The sequence below is a fragment of the Bubalus kerabau genome, chromosome 1, assembly GCF_029407905.1.
Source record: "Bubalus kerabau isolate K-KA32 ecotype Philippines breed swamp buffalo chromosome 1, PCC_UOA_SB_1v2, whole genome shotgun sequence".
In the NCBI taxonomy this organism is placed as follows: domain Eukaryota; kingdom Metazoa; phylum Chordata; class Mammalia; order Artiodactyla; family Bovidae; genus Bubalus; species Bubalus kerabau.
Genome location: NC_073624.1, coordinates 145176679 through 145200570, shown reverse-complemented (window position 1 = coordinate 145200570; position 23892 = coordinate 145176679).

The following is a 23892-nucleotide window of genomic DNA, read 5'->3' as shown; positions in this document are numbered from 1 at the left end:
ACTGTGTTCTTAGGAGTGTGCATAGCATGTTTCAATTGAACTGATGCTTCTTTTGAAAAAAAAAAAAAAAATTAAAGTCACTTTTCCATCAAAGATACCATCTTTCACAGGATATTTCTATTAAACTTTTAAAAATGAAAGCAATAATAGTCATTTACTCTGATTTATGATAGAATATTTGTCCACTTTTTATTTTTCTTTCTTGAGACTTTTTTTGAACAAATAAAAGATAAATGAGTGAATATTGTGGATATATACATATTCTAAAAGTAAAAATCTAATTCAAGTCCAAAAATGTAAAAAAAAAAAAAAAAAAAAAAGACATCTATTAAATCAGAGTAAACAGCAATGATACCATCTGTGTATCCATCAAGCTTCTCAAACATGATTTTCTTTGTGTTCCCATTACATTTGTCAATGCTCATATTTCCTATTTTTCAAAATTCTCTTTTCTTAAATTCACTGGGCATCGCCATTCTCTGGATCTTTTTCTGCCTGCCTGACATGCATCAGCTGAGATTCAGAGCACTCAGACTGAAACAAGGAGTAAGCCAAGAGTCAGTTGCAAAAGAGCTATAAGCTAGTCTGTGTGGATAAGTAAAAACAACACAATGTGAAGTCACATTCACAGAGATGATAGTTGTCAAAATCACCTGGCTCTAACCTTCCTGTCTGACGTAAGGTGAGAAGAGGGGGAGAAAGGTAAGAGAAACTTGTGAAGGTCATAGGTCTTAGAAAGAAGCCCAGTTAAAAACTGAGATTTAATCATAAGACCATAGAATACTTTTCTTCTACCACTCTTTCACACCTCTGAGGAGTGCTCAGAGGGAGATCTATAATTATAAATGCCTATACTACAAGAGAAGAAAAATGACAAATCAATAACCTAACTTTATATATTAAAAAAACTAGAAAAATAACAAAAACCCAAAACAAATAGAAGGAAGAATATAATAGAGATTAGAATGAAGATAAATGAAATAAAATAGAAAAACAATAGAAACAACAAACATTAGAGTTGATTGACTATTACAAAAAGAGTAACTGAAATCCAAAATGAAAGTGAAGAGATTACTTTTGACTCTACAAAAATAAAAATAAAAAAACAATATTAAAGAATATCATTAATGATTGTGCTAACAAATTAGAGAAAACTAGATAAAATGGAATATTTCCAATAGGCATGAAAGTGAAAATCACTTAGTCATGTCTGACTCTTTGCGACCCCATGGACTATACAGTCCATGAACTTATCTAGGCCAGAATGCAGGAGCGGGTAGCCTTTCCCTTCTCCAGGGGATCTTCCCAACCCAGCTATTTAAACCAGGTCTCCAGCATTGCAGGCAGATTCTTTACCAGCTGAGCCACAAGGGAAGCCCTCCTAGAGGCATACACATTACTAAAACTTACATAAGAATAAATAGTGAATCATAACAGACTGATAAAGAAATTTATTAATCAAAGTGAAAGTGAAGTCACTCAGTCGTGTCCGACTCTTTGCTACCCCATGGACTGTAGCCTACCAGGCTCCTCCCTCCATGGGATTCTCCAGGCAAGAATACTGGAGTGGGTTACCATTTCCTGCTCCAGGGGATCTTCCAGACCCAGGGATCAAACCCCAGTCTCCCTCATTCCAGGCAGATGCTTTAACCACTGAGCCACCAGGGAAGCCCAAACCTCCCCAAAAAAAAAAAACTAGGACTAGATCACTTCACAGGTGAATTCTACCAAATATTTTTAAAAGATTTAACATAAATACTTCTCAAATTACTTCAAACAAATATACAAAACGAAGAAATATTCCCTAAGCCATTCTATAAGGTCAAAACTTTTCTGATACCAAGCTAGACAATGATACCACAAGAAAAGAAAGCGGATCATATAGAAAGAGAGATGTGAAAATTCTCAATAAAATAGTAGTATAGCAAATGCAACATATTAAAATCATTTTTCTCCATGGCCAAATAGGATTTATCTCAAGAATGTAAGGTGGCTCAAGATATGAAAATAGGTAAATATAATATACCACATTTTCATTATGAAGGGAAAACTGACATAATGTTTTCAATTTACAGAAAAAAAGCCTGGACAAAAATTCAACATCCTTTCATAACAAAAAAGAGGGAAGTTAGACTATATAGGAATTTGTTCAACATATTAATAACATTGATGAATAATCCATAGTTAAAAATACTCAATGGCACCCCACTCCAGTACTCTTGCCTGGAAAATCCCATGGACAGAGGAGCCTGGTGGGCTGCAGTCCATGGGGTCTCAAAGAGTAGGACGCGACTGCACGACTTCACTTTCACTTTTCACTTTCATGCATTGGAGAAGGAAATAGCAACCCACTCCAGTGTTCTTGCCTGGAGAATCCCAGGGACAGGGGAGCCTAGTGGGCTGCTGTCAATGGGGTCGAACAGAGTCGGACACGACTGAAGTGACTTAGCAGCAGCAGCAAACATACTCAGATCAGATCAGATCAGATCAGTCGCTCAGTCGTGTCCGACTCTGCGACCCCATGAATCGCAGCACGCCAGGCCTCCCTGTCCATCACCAACTCCCGGAGTTCACTCACACTCATGTCCATCGAGTCAGTGATGCCATCCAGCCATCTCATCCTCTGTCGTCCCCTTCTCCTCCTCCCCCAATCCCTCCCAGCATCAGAGTCTTTTCCAATGAGTCAACTCTTCGCATGAGGTGGCCAAAGTACTGGAGTTTCAGCTTTAGCATCATTCCTTCCAAAGAAATCCCAGGGCTGATCTCCTTCAGAATGGACTGGTTGGATCTCCTTGCAGTCCAAGGGACTCTCAAGAGTCTTCTCCAACACCACACTTCAAAAGCATCAATTCGGCGCTCAGCCTTCTTCACAGTCCAACTCTCACATCCATACATAACCGCAGGAAAAACCATAGCCTTGACTAGACAGACCTTTGTTGACAAAGTAATGTCTCCGCTTTTGAATATGCTATCTAGGTTGGTCATAACTTTCCTTCCAAGGAATAATCGTCTTTTAATTTCATGGCTGCAGCCACCATCTGTAGAGATTTTGGAGCCCAGAAAAATAAAGTCTGACACTGTTTCCACCGTTTTCCCATGTATTTCCCATGAAGTGGTGGGACTGGATGCCATGATCTTCGTTTTCTGAATGTTGAGCTTTAAGCCAACTTTTTCACTCTCCACTTTCACTTTCATCAAGAGGTTTTTGAGTTCCTCTTCACTTTCTGCCATAAGGGTGGTGTCATCTGCATATCTGAGGTTATTGATATTTCTCCCGGCAATCTTGATTCCAGTTTGTGTTTCTTTCAGTCCAGCATTTCTCATGATGTACTCTGCATATAAGTTAAATAAACAGGGTGACAATATACAGCCTTGACGAACTCCTTTTCCTATTTGGAACCAGTCTGTTGTTCCACGTCCAGTTAAACATACTATTAAATGGCAAAAGAGTGAAAGTTATACCCCAAGGATCAGGACCAAGTCAGGCATCACATTTTCACATTGTTCAATGCTCTACTGTGAGTTCTAGTGAGGGAAATTAGTCAACGAAAAAAGATGAGCAGCATCCAAGATGGAAAGGAAAGAGTAATTTTTTTCTATTTGCAAAAGACATAACTTTATCTATTGAAAATCTTCTGGAATTCAACAAAAAATTATTATAGCTAGTAGAAGAAGTCATCAAAACGCTGAGTACAAGATAAATATGAAAAGTTCAGTTGTGAGAGGAGATAGCCAGCGTAGGAGGTCAGGGGCAGTGATGAGAGGAGTTACCCTGTGTCCGAGGTCAGGGGCAGCAACAAGAGGAGTTACCCCACGTCCGAGGTCAGGGGCGGTGACTGGGAGGAAATACCCAATGCCCCAAGCCCGAGGCCAGGGGCGGCGGGCGGGAGGAGCTACCCCACGCCCAAGGCCAGGGGCGGTGGCCAGGAGGACCAACCCCACATCCAAGGAGCTGTGGCTGCACGGGCGCAGGAGGGCCTAGAGGAACTACCCCACGTTGAAGGTCAGAGAGGGCGGTGGTGAGGAGATACCCTTCATCCAAGGTAAGGAGCAATGGCTGCGCTTTGCTGGAGCAGCCGTGAAGAGATACCCCACGCCCAAGGTAGGAGAAACCCAAGTAAGACGGTAGGTGTTGCAAGAGGGCATCAGAGGGCAAACACACTGAAACCATACTCACAGAAAACTAGTCAATCTAATCACACGAGGACCACAGCCTTGTCTAACTCAATGAAACTAAGCCATGCCCGTGGGGCAACCCAAGATGGGCGGGTCATGGTGGAGAGATTTGACAGAATGTGGTCCACTGGAGAAGGGAATGGCAAACCACTTCAGTATTCCTGCCTTGAGAACCCCATGAACAGTATGAAAAGGCAAAATGATAGGATACTGAAAGAGAAACTCCCCAGGTCAGTAGGTGCCCAATATGCTACTGGAGATCAGTGGAGAAATAACTCCAGAAAGAATGGAGGGACGGAGCCAAAGCAAAAAGAATACCCAGCTGTGGATGTGACTGGTGATAGAAGCAAGGTCTGATGCTGTAAAGAGCAATATTGCATAGGAACCTGGAATGTCAGGTCCACGAATCAAGGCAAATTGGAAGTGGTCAAACAAGAGATGGCAAGAATGAATGTCGACATTCTAGGAATCAGCAAATTGAAATGGACTGGAATGGGTGAATTTAACTCAGATAACCATTATATCTACTACTGTGGGCAGGAATCCCTCAGAAGAAATGGAGTGGCCATCATGGTCAACAAAAGAGTCCAAAATGCAGTACTTGGATGCAGTCTCAAAAATGACAGAATGATCTCTGTTCGTTTCCAAGGCAAACCATTCAATATCACAGTAATCCAAGTCTATGCCCCAACCAGTAACACTGAAGAAGCTGAAGTTGAACGGTTCTATGAAGACCTACAAGACCTTTTAGAACTAACACCCCCCAAAATATGTCCTTTTCATTATAGGGGACTGGAATGCAAAAGTAGGAAGTCAAGAAACACCTGGAGTAACAGGCAAATTTGGCCTTGGAATACGGAATGAAGCTGGGCAAAGACTGATAGAGTTTTGCCAAGAAAATGCACTGGTCATAACAAACACCCTCTTCCAATAACACAAGAGAAGACTCTATACATGGACATCACCAGATGGTCAACACCGAAATCAGATTGATTATATTCTTTGCAGCCAAAGATGGAGAAGCTCTATACAGTCAGCAAAAACAAGACCAGGAGCTGACTGTGGCTCAAATCATGAACTTCTTATTGCCCAATTCAGACTTAAATTGAAGAAAGTAGGGAAAACCACTAGACCATTCAGGTATGACCTAAATCAAATCCCTTATGATTATACAGTGGAAGTGAGAAATAGATTTAAGGGCCTAGATCTGATAGATAGAGTGCCTGATGAACTATGGAATGAGGTTCGTGACATTGTACAGGAGACAGGAGACAGACAATGGGAATCATTCCCATGGAAAAGAAATGCAAAAAACAAAATGGCTGTCTGGGGAGGCCTTACAAATAGCTGTGAAAAGAAGAGAAGCGAAAAGCAAAGGAGAAAAGGAACGATATAAACATCTGAATGCAGAGTTCCAAAGAATAGCAAGAAGAGATAAGAAAGCCTTCTTCAGCAATCAATGCAAAGAAATAGAGGAAAACAACAAAAGGGAAAGACTAGGGATCTCTTCAAGAAAATCAGAGATACCAAAGGAACATTTCATGCAAAGATGAGCTTGATAAAGGACAGAAATGGTATGGACCTAACAGAGGCAGAAGATACTAAGAAGAGATGGCAAGAATACACAGAAGAACGTTACAAAAAAGATCTTCACAACCCAGGTAATCATGATGGTGTGATCGTGACCTAGAGCCAGACATCCTGGAATGTGAAGTCAAGTGGGCCTTAGAAAGCATCAGTACGAAAAAAGCAAGTGGAGGTGATGGAATTCCAGTTGAGCTATTCCAAATCCTGAAAGATGATGCTGTGAAAGTGCTGCCTCAATATGCCAGCAAATTTGGAAAACTCAGCAGTGGCCACAGGACTGGAAAAGGTCAGTTTTCATTCCAATCCCAAAGAAAGGTAATGCCAAAGAACGCTCAAACTACTGCGCAATTGCACTCATCTCACACGCTAGTAAAGTAATGCTCAAAATTCTCCAAGCCAGGTTCAGCAATATGTGAACCGTGAACTTCCTGATGTTCAAGCTGGTTTTAGAAAAGGCAGAGGAACCAGAGATCAAATTGCCAACATCTGCTGGATCATGGAAAAAGCAAGAGAGTTCCAGAAAAACATCTATTTCTGCTTTATTGACTATGCCAAAGCCTTTGACTGTGTAGATCACAATCAACTGTGGAAAATTCTGAAAGAGATGGGAATACCAGAACACCTAATCTGCCTCTTGAGAAATTTATATGCATGTCAGGAAGCAACAGTTAGAACTGGACATGAAACAACAGACTGGTTCCAAATAGGAAAAGGAGTTCGTCAAGACTGTATATTGTCACCCTGTTTGTTTAACTTATATGCAGAGTACATCATGAGAAATGCTGGACTGGAAGAAACACAAGCTGGAATCAAGATTGCCGGGAGAAATATCAATAACCTCAGATATACAGATGACACCACCCTTATGGCAGAAAGTTAAGAGGAACTCAAAAGCCTCTTGATGAAAGTGAAAGTAGAGAGTGGAAAAGTGGGCTTAAAGCTCAACATTCAGAAAACGAAGATCATGGCATCTGGTCCCACCACTTCATGGGAAATACATGGGAAAACAGTGTCAGACTTTATTTTTCTGGGCTCCAAAATCGCTACAGATGGTGACTGCAGCCATGAAATTAAAAGACGATTACTCCTTGGAAGGAAAGTTATGACCAACCTAGATAGCATATTCAAAAGCGGAGACATTACTTTGCCAACAAAGGTCCACCTAGTCAAGGCTATGGTTTTTCCAGTGGTCATGTATGGATGTGAGAGTTGGACTGTGAAGAAGGCTGAGCGCCGAATTGATGCTTTTGAAGTGTGATGTTGGAGAAGACTCTTGAGAGTCCCTTGGACTGCAAGGAGATCCAACCAGTCCATTCTGAAAGAGATCAGCCCTGGGATTTCTTTGGAAGGAATGATGCTAAAGCTGAAACTCCAGTACTTTGGCCACCTCATGCGAAGAGTTGACTCATTGGAAAAGACTTTGATGCTAGGAGGGATTAGGGGCCGGAGGAGAAGGGGACGACAGAGGATGAGATGGCTGGATGGCATTACTGACTTGATGGATGTGAGTCTGAGTGAACTCCGGGAGTTGGTGATGGATAGGGAGGCCTGGTGTGCTGCGATTCATGGGGTCGCAAAGAGTCGGACACGACTGAGCGACTGATCTTATCTGATCTGATCTGATTTCTATACAGGATGAAAGAAAGTTACATTTATAATAACATCAAGCAGAATGATGATACTTAGAATAAATTAATTGATGGAGCTACAAAATATGTACAATGAAAACTACAAAATATTCTTTTTTTATTAATATTTTATTAATATTATGCTTTGTTACTGGTTCTGTTTTTTAATTTAGTTGCTATTTTTTTCTTTTTTTTTAATTTTATTTTATTTTTAAACTTTACATAACTGTATACTACAAAATATTCTTGAAATAATGAAAATAAGTGGAAAGACATCTGTATGTATGAATTGTTAGATAGAAAATTCTTAAAATAGTGCTACCACTCTGGTGGTGTTAATAGTAAAGAACCTGCCTGCCAATGCAGGAGACATAAGAGATGTGTGTTTGATCCCTTGGTTGGTAAGACAACCTGGAGGAGTAAATGGTGACCCAATCAGTATTCTTGCCTGGAAAATCCCATGGACTGAGGAGCCTGGCGGGCTATAATCCATCAGGTCACAAAGAGTCAGGCACGATTGAAGTGACTTAACACAGCACAGCACCGCTCAAAACTGTCTATGCTTTCAATGCATTATCCATCAAAATCTCAACAGCTTTCTTGAAGAAATGGAAAATTCTACTCTAAAATGTGTATAGGTTCGCTAAGAGTCGGACACGACTGAGCGACTTCACTTTGACTTTTCACTTTCATGCATTGGAGATTGAAACCCAATGCATGAAACCCGCTCCAGTATTCTTTCCTAGAGAATCCCAGGGATGGGGGAGCCTGGTGGGCTGCCGTCTATGGGGTCGCACAGAGTTGGACACGACTGAAGTGACTTAGCACCAGCAGCAGCTAAATAGCCAAAACAATCTTGGAAAAGGACAATGTTAAGGGACACACGCGTTCCAATTTTCAAAGTTCCTATAAAGCTACAATAACTATAAAAGTTTGATATTACATAAGGATATGCATACAGGTCAATAGAAGAATAGTGACTGTACAGAAATAAACCCATACACTATGATCAAGTAACTTCTGGCAAGAGTGTGAAGTTCATTCAATGAGGAAAGACCGTCTTTTCAATAACTTGCATTGGGAATGTTCATGGAAATGAGGTTGAATCCTTACTTCAAACCATATGCAAGAATTAACTCAAAATGGATCAGAATCATGAATACAATAGCTAAAGCCCTAAACCTTTTAGAAGAGATATTAGGGATAAATATTAATAACCTTGAAATTGGTAATGGCTATTTATACATGACATCAAAAACACAAGAAAAAAAGAAAGAAATTTGGCTTTATTAAAGGTAAAAATTCCATGCACCAAATGACACTATAAACAGAATGAAAGGCAACCCACAGAATGGGAGAATATATTTATGAAACATATATATGATAACAAATTAGTATCCAGAATACAAAAAGCAATTATGACTCAACAACAAAAAGAAAAGCAGCCCAAATTTTAAAAAATGGATGAAGTATATAAATAAACTTTTCTCCTAAGAAGATTTTCATGTCACAAACAAGCACATGAAAAGATACTCAATCTTATTATTTAGGGAAATGCAAATCAAGCCACAATGTGATCTAAAATTACACACATTAGAATTGCTAGTGTACCAAAAAATAGTGTTGACCAAATAATGGAGAAACTGGGGCACTTGGACATTGCTGATGGAATGCAAAATGTCACAAGCACTATGAAAAATAGTTTAGCAGTTCCTTAAAAGTTAAACATAGAATAACCATAAAACCACATGATTCCACTCCTGGCTAAAAGAATAGTAAACAGGTTCTCAAAAAAACATTTTTACACAAGCCTTCATGGAAGCACTGCAGGCCAAAAGTGGACGCAACCTAAATGTTCATTAACTGATGAAACGATATATACTGTGGAATATTATTTGTCAATACAAATGAAATACCCAGACATGCTACTATTGATAGTAGGATGAACCTTGAAAATATGCTAAGTGAAAGAAATGAGACTCAGAAAGGTCAAGTATTAAATTATTTCATCTCTGTGAAATATCCAAAATAGACTATCTATGGAGACAGAAAGCAAATTAGCGGATTCCAGGAGATAGTAGGAGGGAGGCAAGAAGGGTGACTGCATAACAGGTGTGAAATTTCCTTTTGGGGTGATTAAAATGTTTTCAAACTCAATAGTCTTGATAGTGATAATTCTTGCACAACATTGTGAATGTATTAAATATAACAAATGGTAAATTTTTAAACTGCATTTTACTGTACTCCAGAACACCACAAAAAACAAAAGCAGGCAATGGACCAGAACAACTCATATTCTTAGAGAAGAAAAAACAATGATGCAAACATGAGGGACATTTTACAGACCAAAAAAAACCAAAAATTATAAGAAGTAAATTAAGCCTTTTTTTTTCCCCCCCACTTAGTCAATCTCAGTAAGATATTCTCTAATATATTAGGAGCTCTAGAAAGGAATTTTTTTTTCTTTTTTTTTTTAATTTTATTTTATTTTAAAATTTTACATAATTGTATTAGTTTTGCCAAATATCAAAATGAATCCGCCACAGGTATACATGTGTTCCCCATCCTGAGCCCTCCTCCCTCCTCCCTCCCCATACCATCCCTCTGGGTCGTCCCAGTGCACCAGCCCCAAGCATCCAATGGAATATGTTTATTTTTGAAGTTATCATCATATCTTGTTGCCTTTTCCTCAATTCTTACATGCTGTAACATTGCCTTAAGGTGAATTTGATTATGTTAGTAATACCCTGGACTTCCCTGGTGGCTCAGATGGTAAAGCGTCTGTCTACAATGTGAGAGACCTGGGTTCGATCCCTGGGTTGGGAATATTCCCTGGAGAAGGAAATGGCAACCCACTCCAGTACTCTTGCCTTGAAAATCCCATGGACAGAGGAGCTTGGTGCAGGCTACTATCCATGGGGCCACAAAGAGTTGGGCACGACTGAGCAACTTCATTTCACTTTGACTTTCTGTAATACCCTAGAAGGCAGTATCACTTCATGTTGTATTGAATGACTGACACTTAACAGTAGACTCCCAGATTTCAGGCCCATGTATTTGAATGGGGAATGTATTAGAATCAGGAACATGCTAATTAACATAGCTGTATTATTCCAGCACTGGAGTTTTTCAGAATAAGAATTTACTTAGAGGTTTCCTAGTGGTCTGAAGTAGTGCATCAAGCCCAAGCAAGTAGGCAATTTTGCTTGTTCCACTTGATCTTAGTTCTACTCCAGTGAGGTTGCTGTTGTTTAGCTACTAAGTCTCACTTTCATGCATTGGAGAAGGAAATGGCAACCCACTCCAGTATTCTTACCTGGAGAACCCCAGGGATGGGGGATCCTGGTGGGCTGCTGTCCATGGGGTCGCAAAGAGTCGGACACAACTGAAGCGACTTAGCAGCAGCAGCAGCAACATGTCTCACTCTTTTGCAACACTATGGACTGCAGCCCACCATGCTCCTCTGTTCTTGAGATTTCCCAGCAAGAATAATGGAGTGGGCTGCCATTTCCTTCTCCAAGGGATCTTCCCGATACAGGGATTGACCCACACCCCTTGCATTAGCAGGTGGACTTTTTACTGCTTGGCCACCAGGGAAGCTCAGTGAGGAGTTTTCTTTAAATAAAATACGTTTGTACTCATCTTGTGAAGATAATAATTTTGTTTTCTACTCACATCGTGAGTGCAGCCGTTACATACAAAACAAAGTTCAGAATAGATTTACATGGCAAAATAGCTCTTGGGAAATTATATGAATTATGCATATATATAAATTATGATTGTTTGGGACACAGGCCCAGAAATGTTCTAAGCATATCTCAAGCTCTGGACAAACCGTGATGATAAAGATTCTGTAAAATTACAGAAAACTGTTCCATAAAGTGGCTCAAAGTGGTTCACTTAAAAGTTAAAAAGCTGAGACATTTCAACACAGTGAAACTCATTACATTTGTGAGCAGCAAATTTTCAATTATTCTTTTTCAAACTGGAAATATTAAAATTTGGTCAAAATACAACTTCTTATTTTGTAAACACAGCATGAAGCTACGCTTTTTCCAGTTCTTAATTTTTGGCTGCATTAAACCGTTTGAGAAATAGTTATTACCTATAAACTAGTGTTTATTTCCCTGCCTACAAAATCACACCATGAGAGAAAAGCAAATTATCTTCCAAAATGAAAAAAAAAAGAGAGAGAGAGAGAGAGAAAACAAGTTTATTATTATATTTGCTGCAAACTTATACTTTACTGGTCTAACTATAGTACTGTATCTTCCATTTACTTCAGGTCTTCTTTGTACCTTTAGGTCTGTGTGAAGACTTTTCCAGAAGTCATTTAGAGATGTCTAGATTCAAAGCTAATGATCTTGTACAAGATATTTGTAAAACCCAGATAAAGTCACAAGAGGTACTTGATGTAGTGATTTTAGTCCTAGAAGTTGGTAAGGTTTGGCTTTGTCATATAACTAGCCTTTAGTATGGTGGAAATTGTGACAAAAAATCTAAATAAGCTATGCACTGGTGTGGATATTTAAAATAGATGAACCTAAACAGATTCTGTAGTGTTTCATTCTGAAATCAGCATTCTTTTAGGAAAATGCCAAGATATTAGGATTATATTCTTATTAAAATCTCTCAGATGTATATTTGTTTTCTGTCGCTGAAGATACTGTATAGTTATCTTTGAGCATCAGAATTTCTTTTCTGGGTTTTTATAATTAATCTAACTTTCTTATTCAAAATTCCATATTAATAATGCTTATAGAATATCATTGAACTATAATTTATATCCTATACAAAAATCCTCAGAAAGTGAAGAATGCTATATTAATGTGCTTATGTTTTTTTCTTGAGATAAGTAGTTTGATAAGTAGTTTGAAAATTATCTTTTGTATTTTTATTATAGCAAATAAGCACAAGGAAATATTTTTGAAATTACTTGTCATTGGTAATGCCTACCATCAAATAGCCTGAATAAGCACTGTATGTGTGCTTAGGTGTGTGTTTATATATGTGCATGTGACATGTTGCATTAATTGTACATGTAGTATGTTGCTATGTATGACTGACTAAAGTTGTCTACAAATGTTTATAAAAGATTATCTCCTAAGAGTTCTAGCTTCAATGAAAGAAATTGATTTTAGAATCACATATTGAATTAGTGTTAACATCATTCTTCTGAAAGTGTCATCATTTTTATTTATAGTGTGGTCAAGTAGAGAAGCCCAATAATGAGTTGATATAAATCTACTATCTTATTCAAATTAAAATGGATGAACAATATAAATAAACTTTTCTCCTAAGAAGATTTACAAGTCATGGACAAGAACATGAAAAGATACTTAATATCATTATTTAGGGAAATGCAAATTAAGTCAGCATGGAATCTCAAATTGGACCCATTAGAATTGCTAGTGTACCAAAGGAAAAAAAATGTGTTGACCAAATTATGGAGAAATTGGAACACAGACATCCTAATGCTGCTAGTTCAGGAAGACACTTTGAAAACCACATGTCTATACTAAAACAGAAATTGTAACTTATATGTGCCAAAACAGAAATTCAGGAACACATGTAAGTTTACAAAATATTTTTGTTCAACATTCATGTGTTTACACAATAAATACAGTCAAAAAATAGTCTTTCTTTTAAGTTAGGCAAAATCTTGCATGTCTGTGAGAGCTATACCAGAATTCATTGTAGAAGAGTTATTAAAATACCTATATTTTCACTAATTTATGTATGCATAGATATACTTGTCTGTATGTCAATTATCTATCATCTATTTATAGTCAATTCTCATTATTAATGGTAATTATAATCTATAGGCTCTGCAGAACCTGAATTAATAAAATCTGAACCATTGCCCTAAAATAAAGGTTAGAGTCCCATAAAGGTTAGAGCCTCTGGTCACCACATTTTCCTTAAGTGATTTATAAGTAGTCCTGTTTTATATGTGTTGTTATCTGGACATTTCATATAATATAAACATAAGGAAATATAAGAATACAAATATAAGTATATATAGTTGATCAATGTTGAACTCACAGCCACCTGGCTCTATTCCTCATACCTTAAGTAAGCTTATCTAACACATGTATTTCTCCATAAGGCACATCACAGCTTCATGTGCTTAGAACAATGGAGAGCACTTTAGCACTATGCTTGTGGATCACTTTAAGCAGTAGATCATCAACCAACAAAAAGCACACAAATGTGAACAGTGTGACACTAAACAGATTGTGAAAAGTAAACGTAAATGTTTATAACATGAAAGCTATAAAACTAAATGCCTCATCTTGTTTGACCTCAGCTGGGTGGAAGTATGTATCTTGGGTGACTTGAATTTTTTACCTCTCTCCATATGTCCATGAGTGATTTCAAAAGTACTGCAAAATCAGAAATAAATTTTCTCAAGTAGAAAAGGGTATGAATATGAGATTAGCAAATAATGAGACTACTTATCCATATATCTCTTTCTATATCTACTATATACATATGTAGATGACATGATGCTCATATGCATTGTTACATCAATAATCAGACAATATTAGTTCTGGAGTATGATCACATGTGAAAAATACTTAAGTTTGTAATCATCATGCTTAGTTTATCTCAGCTAACAAGATTGTTGACTACATACTTAGATCTCAGCAAAAATTAGTCTTCCAAATTTAAACATCACCTGCATATGACTTATTAATTTTATGTTTAAGTGAACATGCAATAATGAATATAACACATTATAGAGTTGGTCACTAGCAACAATTAAACAATATTGACTTTCTCATCTATAAGACTAAACAATTAGTACTTACTAAATATGAAATGACTTAGAGTAATCACCAAAACTTTAGTCTGGGCATACTCAATGAAAATCACATTTTGTGTATAGCATTTCACAAAGGAAATAATGCAAATATGGAGAAATTAGCCCCCAAAAATGAAAAATTAGAACATTTTAATTTCTATAACAGATGATTTTAGAATTGTGGGGAAATGAATTCTGAGGAGAGGAATTACCTTGAAAATTACATTTTTAATATTTACAGACAAATGAGGCTGAAATAGACACAGAATAATACTAATATGATCTGAGAAAGCCCCCTTTGAGATTTCCTTTTTTATACAGTTTTGCCTATAGCAATGACCAAGTTTATTTGATTCATAGCATTAATATTTATGAATAAATAGACTGTGTATGAATATCAGAATAAGGAAGACTACAGTGATAACATACAAATATAATCCTTAGGCAAGCACAAGACAATTAGAATACAGCAAGGAATTTGAAGATTAGATTCATCAAGAACTAGCCTCATATTTAAATAATAATTTTCCTTAAGTCTACAAGAAAACTCAATTGTTGGTTGACTCAAAGAGAAAAAAAAATCTGACAGAATTTAGGCTTTGAAAGTCAAAATATGCTTCTGTAGAAATACAATCTTATTTCAGAATTAGTTCATACTTTTTGCTTTACTTCTATTAAACTGTCATTTATTAATTAGAAATTATCTTGGCTCCCACCAATTAACTTTTTAAATGACATTAATTATACCTCAAGTTTCAACAGATTTCTATCTTTCTTTATCACATGAATTAGCATGATACATTATAATTTTTAAAATGGCATATGATTATTTTCCACGGCTTTTCCTTCAATACCCCTTCTCAAACATTAGTAACTTTTCTTAATTATCAACAAGGAAAGCCAATTAAATTAAGAATAAATGAATGAGGAAAATTAAAAAACAATGAAAGGAAAATAAAAACGTAGGAGAATATTTTTCCATTGTGTGCTAATCCATATTGAAGCTAATATCTTACAAGAATAAAGACTGAACAATTTTGTATTATATCAGAAAAACTTGTATTTATTTGTTTGGGTCATTCACGCCACTTCATTAATATACATTTTTCTGAGAATAAGCAAAAGAGCTACTGTGGGTAGGGCTAGCATCATTGATCCTATAGTTTTCAGAAAAGGAATTCTCTGAGGAACTGTGTGGCATGATAAGAAAGATGAAACGTTTTCTAGGGAAACAAAATTGCTTGAAACTAAAGGATTTTTATCCTCAAGTTTGCCATCCTAGGAAATGGATTTGATCTTTCTGAAGTAAGCTTACATTGGCCCACAATCATAAGAATCACGAGACTGACATACAAATTACAATTTGTTGACTGCAAGGAGACAAGCAACACTATCAAACAGGTTGGAATACTCATTGCAGGAGGACTGATATCCCCCCATAGTCACATCTACAGTGGAAAGAAAAGCACAGATCTTCTTTCTTTCAGAGCATGAAATTGGAGAGAAGAAAAAGGTAGGTTGCATTTAATGCAAGAAATCTGTAATTGTCAAATGCAATCATTTCAACCCAAGTATATCCTTGAAGTGAAAGTGTTAGTCACTCAGTTGTGTCTGACTCTTTGCGACCCCATGGACTGTAGCCTGCCAGACTCCTCTGTCCTTGGAATTCTCCAGGCAAGAATACTGGAGTGGGTAGCCATTCCCTTCTCCAGGGGATCTCCCAACCCAGGGATCAAACCCTGGTCTCCTGCATTACAGGCAGTAGCCACCAGGAAAGATATCCTTACACAGGAACAAAATTATGAAAATTTATTCTGCACTGAGACAGAAAGTATATCTCAAAAAATTTCCAAAATGATATCACACAGAACATATTGAAATTCATTTAAATTTTATGGAATATCCATCCAATGGAATACTTAGAAGCATTAAAAACATCAAGTAAATCTGTGTGAATAGCATTAAATATTAAATAACAATTTTGAGTTAAAAAAGAAAATGGCAATAATCCATTTCATATACTCTTATTAATATAAACTTAAAAATAAAAAGTATAATAGTTTCATATTAAAAAAAATCCACTTGCATTAAAATGAGTGTGAAAAGCAAAAGCAGTAAGCACAAAATTAAGAAATAGATTTGATACTAGAGGGAAATCAGGGTTTCAGATGGTATTTCAGTTTTGAATGTTTCTTGTGATGTTCCATTTACCGCTGAGTTTTGATTCACGTGTGTTGATTTTATGTCTGTATTTCTTCTTTATCTGTATATTCTTACATGATACTGGACAGAGATTAGATAGATAGAATTCAAAAGATCTCAAGTAGGACTAGGATTCAGTTAACACTTGACCACCCATACTTCAATGAAGCCAGTTGTATTCAATGTAACATTCTAGAAATTGGAAAACAGTAGCTTTCACCTTTGCTTTTATTTTCTTGAGTAGTTTCATTTTAAAATGAGACCATTCTTATATATTGATGCATTCATTTTTAATTCTGAATATTTTTTCCATCTTTTGCCCTTTTCTCTTCAGTCAAAATGATTAATTGGCCCACATAGTAAAAAATACCACATAAAACCACAAAGAACAAACCCATCAAGTATTGGCTTTAAGAATAGGACTTTAAAATCATCAGGGAAGAAAAACTTCTCAAGGAAAATTAATGTTGTATTACAAGAGCCACAGCCCAGAGTAACTAGACATAAATGCACATTATAAATTAATACGGGCATAGAAGAATGTTTCCTTCATAGTAGTCAGTTTTCTCCCTCACTTGGAGATAGGGCAGAAAAAAGGCTTCTGATTTGCTGTATGAGGACTGAGTACTGGGGTAGAGATGGATGAGCTAAAGAAGAGCTTTCTAGGAAGTTATGGGAATTGATGAGTATGAAGCTTGTGACTAGTTCCCAAAGTGGATTTTCAAAGAAAAAGCCCTTAGCTCTCTGGGAACAGAACAGCAGAAATGACAACATAAGGGATTAAAACAAAGGAGCTCATATTTATTTACTTATTTATTTATTATTCAAAAGCAAAAATCCCATAGATGGTTATTGGCTAGTTGGGTAGTGGGTTTATAGGAATTCATTATATAAATAAATACATCTATAAATGGATCCACAAGCAAATCAAAATGCATAAAATGAGAGAATATGGACAGGGTGAAAAAGATGATGTGTTCTTCACAATGTAAGTTTTCACAGCAATGCAATTCAGTCACTCAGTCATGTCCGACTTGCAACCCCATGGACTGCAGCATGCCAGGCCTCCCTGTCCATTACCAATTCCTGGGGTTTACTCAAACATGTCCATTGAGTTGGTGATGTCATCCAACCATCTCATCCTCTGTTGTCTCCTTCACCCCCCACCTTCAATCTTTCCCAGCATCAGGGTCTTTTCAAATGAGTCAGTTCTTCGCATCAGGTGGCCAAAGTATTGGAGTTTCAGCTTCAGTACCAGTCCTTTCAATGAATATTCAGGACTGATTTCCTTTAGGATGGACTGGTTAGATCTCCTTGCAGTTCAAGGTACTGTCAAGAGTTTTCTGCATCACCACAATTCAAAAACATCAATTCTTCGGTTCTCAGCTTTCTTTATAATCCAACTTTTACATCCATACATGACTCTGGAAAACCCATAGCTTTGACTAGATGGACCTTTGTTGGCAAAGTAATGTCTCTGATTTTTAATAAACTGTCTAGGTTGGTCATAAATTTTCTCCTAAGGAGCAAGTGTCTTTTAAATTCATGGCTACAGTCACCATCTGCAGTGATTTTGGAGCACAAAAAAATTGTCACTGTTTCCCCATCTATTTTTCATGAAGTGATGGGACTGGATGCCATGATCTTAGTTTTCTGAATGTTGAGTTTTAAGCCAACTATTTCACTCTCCTCTTTCACTTTCATCAAGAGGCTCTTTAGTTTCTTCTTCACTTTCTGCCATAAGGGTGGTGTCATCTGCTTATCTGAGATTACTGATATTTCTCCCAGAAATCTTGATTCTAGCTTGTGCTTCATCCAGTCCATCATTTCTCATGATGTACTCAGCATGTAAGTTAAGTAAGCAGATTGACAATATACAGCCTTGTGGTACTCCTTTCCTGACTTGGAACCTGTCTGTTGTTCCATGTGCAGTTCTAACTGTTGCTTCTTGACCTGCATACAGATTTTTCAGGAGGTAGGTCAGGTGGTCTGGTATTCATATCTCTTTAAGAATTTTCCACAGTTTTTCATGATCCACATAGCTTTGAGGTGATCCACAAGACTTTGACATAGTCAATAATGCAGAAGTAAACTTTTTTTTTTTTTTTTGGAACTTTCTTGCTTTTTCAATCATCCAACAAATGTTGGCAATTTGATCACTGGTTCCTCTGCCTTTTCTAAATCCAACTTGAACATCTGGAATTTCATGGTTCACGTATTGTTGAAGCCTGGCTTTGAGAATTTTGAGCATTACTTTGCTAGCATGTGAGATGAGTGCAATTGTACAGTAGTTTGAGCATTCTTTAGCATTGCCTTTCTTTGGGATTGAAATGAAAACTGACCTTTTTTTCCATTCCAACTCAGCAATGGCCACTGCTGAGTTTTCCAAATTTGCTGGCATATTGAGTCCAGCACTTTCACAGCATTATCTTTTAGGATTTCAACCAGCTCAACTGGAATTCCACTAGCTTTATTCATAGTGATGCTTCCTAAGGCCTACTCGACTTCATGTTTCAGGATGTCTGGCTCTAGGTGAGTGATCACACCATCGTGATTATCTGGGTCATGAAGATCTTTTTTGTATAGTTCTTCTGTGTATTCTTGTCACCTTTTCTTAATATCTTCTGCTTCTGTTAGGTCCATACCATTTCTGTCCTTTATTGTGCCCATCTGCAAAAAAAAAAAAAAAGTTCCCTTGGTATCTCTAATCTTCTGAAGAGATCTCTAGTCATTCTCATTTTGTTTTCCTCTATTTTGCATTGATCACTGAGGAAAACGTTCTTATTTCTCCTTGCTATTCTTTGGAACTCTGCATTTAATGGTTATATTTCCTCTTTTGCCTTTCACTTATCTTCTTTTCATAGCTGTTTGTATGGCCTCCTCAGACAACCATTTTGCCTTTTTGCATTTCTTTTTCTTGGGGATGGTCTTGATCACTGCCTCCCGTACAATGTCATGAACCTCAGTCCATAGTTCTTCAGGCACTCTGTCTGTCAGATCTAATCCCTTGAATCATACTATTCATGGGGTTCTCAAGGCCAGAATACTGAAGGGGTTTGACATTCCCTTCTCCAGTGGACCATGTTTTGTCACGCTTTTCAAAGCAGTGCTGCACATTATATAAAAAATTCTGAAAAACTGTTTCAAATGAGGTTGTTTTGTGAATAATTTTCTCTTTTCCACTTGCTCTTTCTTAACCAGTTATTTGACCAGTGGATCTCCTTGATTGATCTATTTTCTCTTTCTCTTCTACATTCTTTTTGTCTTTTGTTCTATTTTTTTCTGGGCGTATTTCCTTCACTTTAGTTACCAGTTCTTCATTTCTACTGTCAGGTTTTTAACTTCCAGAAGCTCATTTCTTACACTGAATGTTCCTTTTCTGTTTTCCTTTCTAGCTTTCCAACTTAATCTCTAAGATTCAGCTTTCTGGGTTTTGCTGTGTAATTTACCACTTACCCATCTTTATTTTCTTACTGTTTTCTTTATAACTCTCCACTTTTAAGGGATATATACATTTTAAAAATATTTTGTTATAATTTTATTGTTTTTAGGAAGTTCTCTACCCTTAAAATTTTAATACAAATATTTATAACTATATTTATATAAGCATTTCTAGAATTTAATCAGAATTTATATCATCATCTTCAAATAAGACAAGGAATACTTTTCTCTTTTTCTTCCCTTTCTTATTTCCCTTCTTTTACCTATTTAAAATGAAACAGAGACTCTCATTTCAAAATTTTCTTTTCTTTTTTGTTGTTCAGTAACATTGCACCATATTTACTTTTGCTGTTGTTTAACTTTTAACTGCATTTACCCATTTCTCCCACCCCAACCCCTACCTCTGGCAACACCCAACTCTGTATACATGAGTTTTTTTGTTGTTGTTATTAATTTGGAATCCACATATACAGAATCCACTTTCCTGTTCCTTTTTAGAATCCACATCCACATATACTGAGATCATGCAGTACTTGTTTTTCTGTGACTTATTCTACTTAACATAACACTGTTGAAGTCCATACATGTTGCTGCAATCAGGAACAATTTCACTCTTTTGATGGCTGAATAACATTATATATAAGTATATATCTCACAATTTCTTTATCCACTCACCCACTGATGAACACCTGGGTCATTTCCATATATTGACTATTGCAAATAATGCAGTATTAAACTTGGAGATGCATATATCTTTCAAGATAGTGCCTTCATTTTCTTCAAATAAATGCCCAGAACTGGAATTGCTTCATAATATGGTAGTTCTATTTTTTAATTCTTTTTTAGGAAGCTCCATACTGTTTTCCATAGTGCCTGCACTAATTTACATTTCCACCAGAACTGCAAAAGGATTTTTTTTTTCACATTCTCACCAAAACATGTTATTTCCTATCTTTTAGATAGTAGCCATTCTAATAGATAGGAAATGATATCTCATAATTTTGATTTGCATTTTCCTGATGATTAATGATGTTGATCAACTTTTCATGTACATGTTGGCCATTTGTATGTCTTGTTTGGAAGAAAAATATCTCTTTAGATTATTTGCCAATTTTTAAAGAGTTTGTTTATTTGCTACTGGGTTGATGTATTAAATGTATTTTAAAATTTAGCTGCTTTTTGGATATAAGATTGCAAATACTTCTCTCATTCAGTCATTCAGTAGTTTGCCTTTTTATCTTGTTAATGTGTTCTTTTGCTTTTCAGAAGTTTGTGTGTGTGTGTGTGTGTGTGTGTGTGTGTGTGTATAATGTAGTTCTCTTGAGAAATCTGTATGCAGGTCAGGAAGCAAGAGTTAGAACTAGACATAGAAAAACAGACTAGTTCCAAATAGGGAAAGGACAAGGCTGTATATTGTCACCCTGCTTATTTAACTTATATGCAGAGTACATCATGAGAAATGCCAGCTGGATGAAGCACAAGCTAGAATTAATATTGCTGGGAGAAATATCAATAACCTCAGATATGCAGATGACACTACCCTTATGGCAGAAAGAGAAGAAGAACTAAAGAGCCTCTTGATGAAAGTGAAAGAGGAGAGTGAAAAAGTTGGCTTAAAACTCACCATTTACAAAACTAAGATCATGGCATCAGGTCCCATTACTTCATGGCAAATAGATGGGGAAACAGTGGAAACAGTGACAGACTACTTTTTTATGCTCCAAAATCACTGCAAATGGTGACTGTAGCCATGAAATTAAAAGATGCTTGCTCCTTGGAAGAAAAGTTATGACCAGCCTATGTTAAGTCGCTTCAGTCGTGTCCGACTCTGTGTGACCCCATAGACGGCAGCCCACCAGGCTCCACCGTCTCTGGGATTCTCCAGGCAAGAATACTGGAGTGGGTTGCCATTTCCTTCTCCAATGCATGAAAGAGAAAAGTGAAAGTGAAGTCACTCAGTCGAGTCCGACTCTTAGCGACCCCATGGACTGCAGCCCACCAGCCTCCTCTGTCCATGGATTTTCCAGGCAAGAGTACTGGAGTGGGGTGCCATTGCCTTCTCCATGACCAACCTAGACAGCATATTAAAAAGCAGAGACATTACTTTGCCAGCAAAGACCTGTCTAGTCCAAGTTATGGTTTTTCCAGTAGTCATATATGGATGTGAGAGTTGGACTATAAAGAAAGCTGAGTGCCGAAGAATTGATGCTTCTGAACTGTGGTGTTGGAGAAGACTCTTGAGAGTTCCTTGGACTGCAAGGAGATCCAACCAGTCTATCCTAAAGGAAATCAGTCCTGAATATTCATTGGAAGGACTGATTCTGAAGCTGAAACTCCAATACTTTGGCCACCTGATGTGAAGAACTGACTCAATGGAAAAGGCCCTGATGCTGGGAAAGATTGAAGGTGGGAGGAGAGGGGGATGACAGAGGATGAGATAGTTGGATGGCATCACCTACTCAATGGACATGAGTCTGAGTGAACTCCAGGAGATGGTGATGGACAGGGAGGCCTGGTGTGCTGCATTCCATGGGTTTACAAAGAGTTGGACACAACTGAGCAACTGAACTGAACTGAACTGATAATGTAGTCCCATTTATTTATTTTGCTTTTGTTACTTTTTGTCAGAATCAAAAAATCATCACCAAGACCTATGTGAAGAGTTTACTGCCTATATTTTCTTCTAGGAGTCTTATGATTTTAGGTCTTGAGTTCAGATCTTTAATCCATTTTGAGTTAGTTATTGTGCGTTGTGTAAGCTAGCCAATATTATCCTTTTACATGTGACTGTCCAATTTTCCCAACTCCATTTACTAAAGAGCCTATTCTTTCCCCAGGAGCTAGTAATTTTAAGAGAGTTTCTCTATAGCCTTGAAATCTGCTGGAGGGCATGAAATAATTTCTCCACCCCTTTAAAAAAATAACTGAAAAATGGAGGATGTCAAGTGGCCATGCTGTTTAAAGTTAAAAGATTATAGCTGTGATGTTCCTGTTACCCTTATGAATTGTGAGAATGAATGGGAACCTGGATGTCCATCTCATATCACCATGGATAAGGATAATAAATAAAATGCCTGATTTGTAAGCCACTCCCAACAGGAAATTAGATTTAATCCCTAGAAGAGCAGATGAAAGTGGATCTTGTTGTACACATAAAATAACACAATTAACTTAGATTAAGTTATTTTCTTCTAGTGGAAAAAAGCTTTAAATTACAAATTAATTTCAGTTAAGCAAAAGGGGAAAAAAAAACAAACAAACAGACAATATTCCTTGAAAACTGAGTTTTTTGCTTGGGAAAATTTATCCCCAGTATAAAGGTACTTGATGAATAGAAAACCTGTTTGTTAACCTTTTTATCTGTAACTAAAGCCTGCTAATAATTTCCCCTTCCTAAAGATTCATATGAAAAATAAACTAAGAACACAGGAAGGTCACTGGACTAGTCAATCACTTTTACTTTTCCACACTGTGCCCTTATGAGAATATGACTACCGCGTATGTTTTTACCTGTAGCTTTTGTCACAACAGAATTGAGGGTTAGGAGCGGAATGTAACTAATTTCCCCAAGACTCTTGAGCTGATGAATATTTCTGAGCTTCACCTATCCCTAATTTACAAACAGTTTTGTAGTCACCCCCAATCCCTGAAAGAATAGCATTGTTGTGATCAGACTTTAACTCAAGGTCTACAATTTAGATGTTTTCATCAATAAGTAAATTATATTCCTTTCAAGTTAAAAAAAATTCAGTTTTTATCTAAGTCTGTTAGTAAGCCTGCTTGAGCAAAACAGCTTTATTTTACATTTATTGCATTTAGAAACCTAGAAAGTGATAGTAATATTATTTTTAATTTTTGGCAGCATCATTTTAAGATCTATAAATTTTGTAAACTATTTTATGATTAAAATGTACTAAGAGAGGTAGCAGTTAGAGATTTATTCTCCTCTAAAATACTATTGAAATAAGCACAGAAATACTGAAAATGTTACCAAATTTTAACAACATTTTGTATGGGAAGAAGTATACTTGGTTTGTCACTGCTATACCA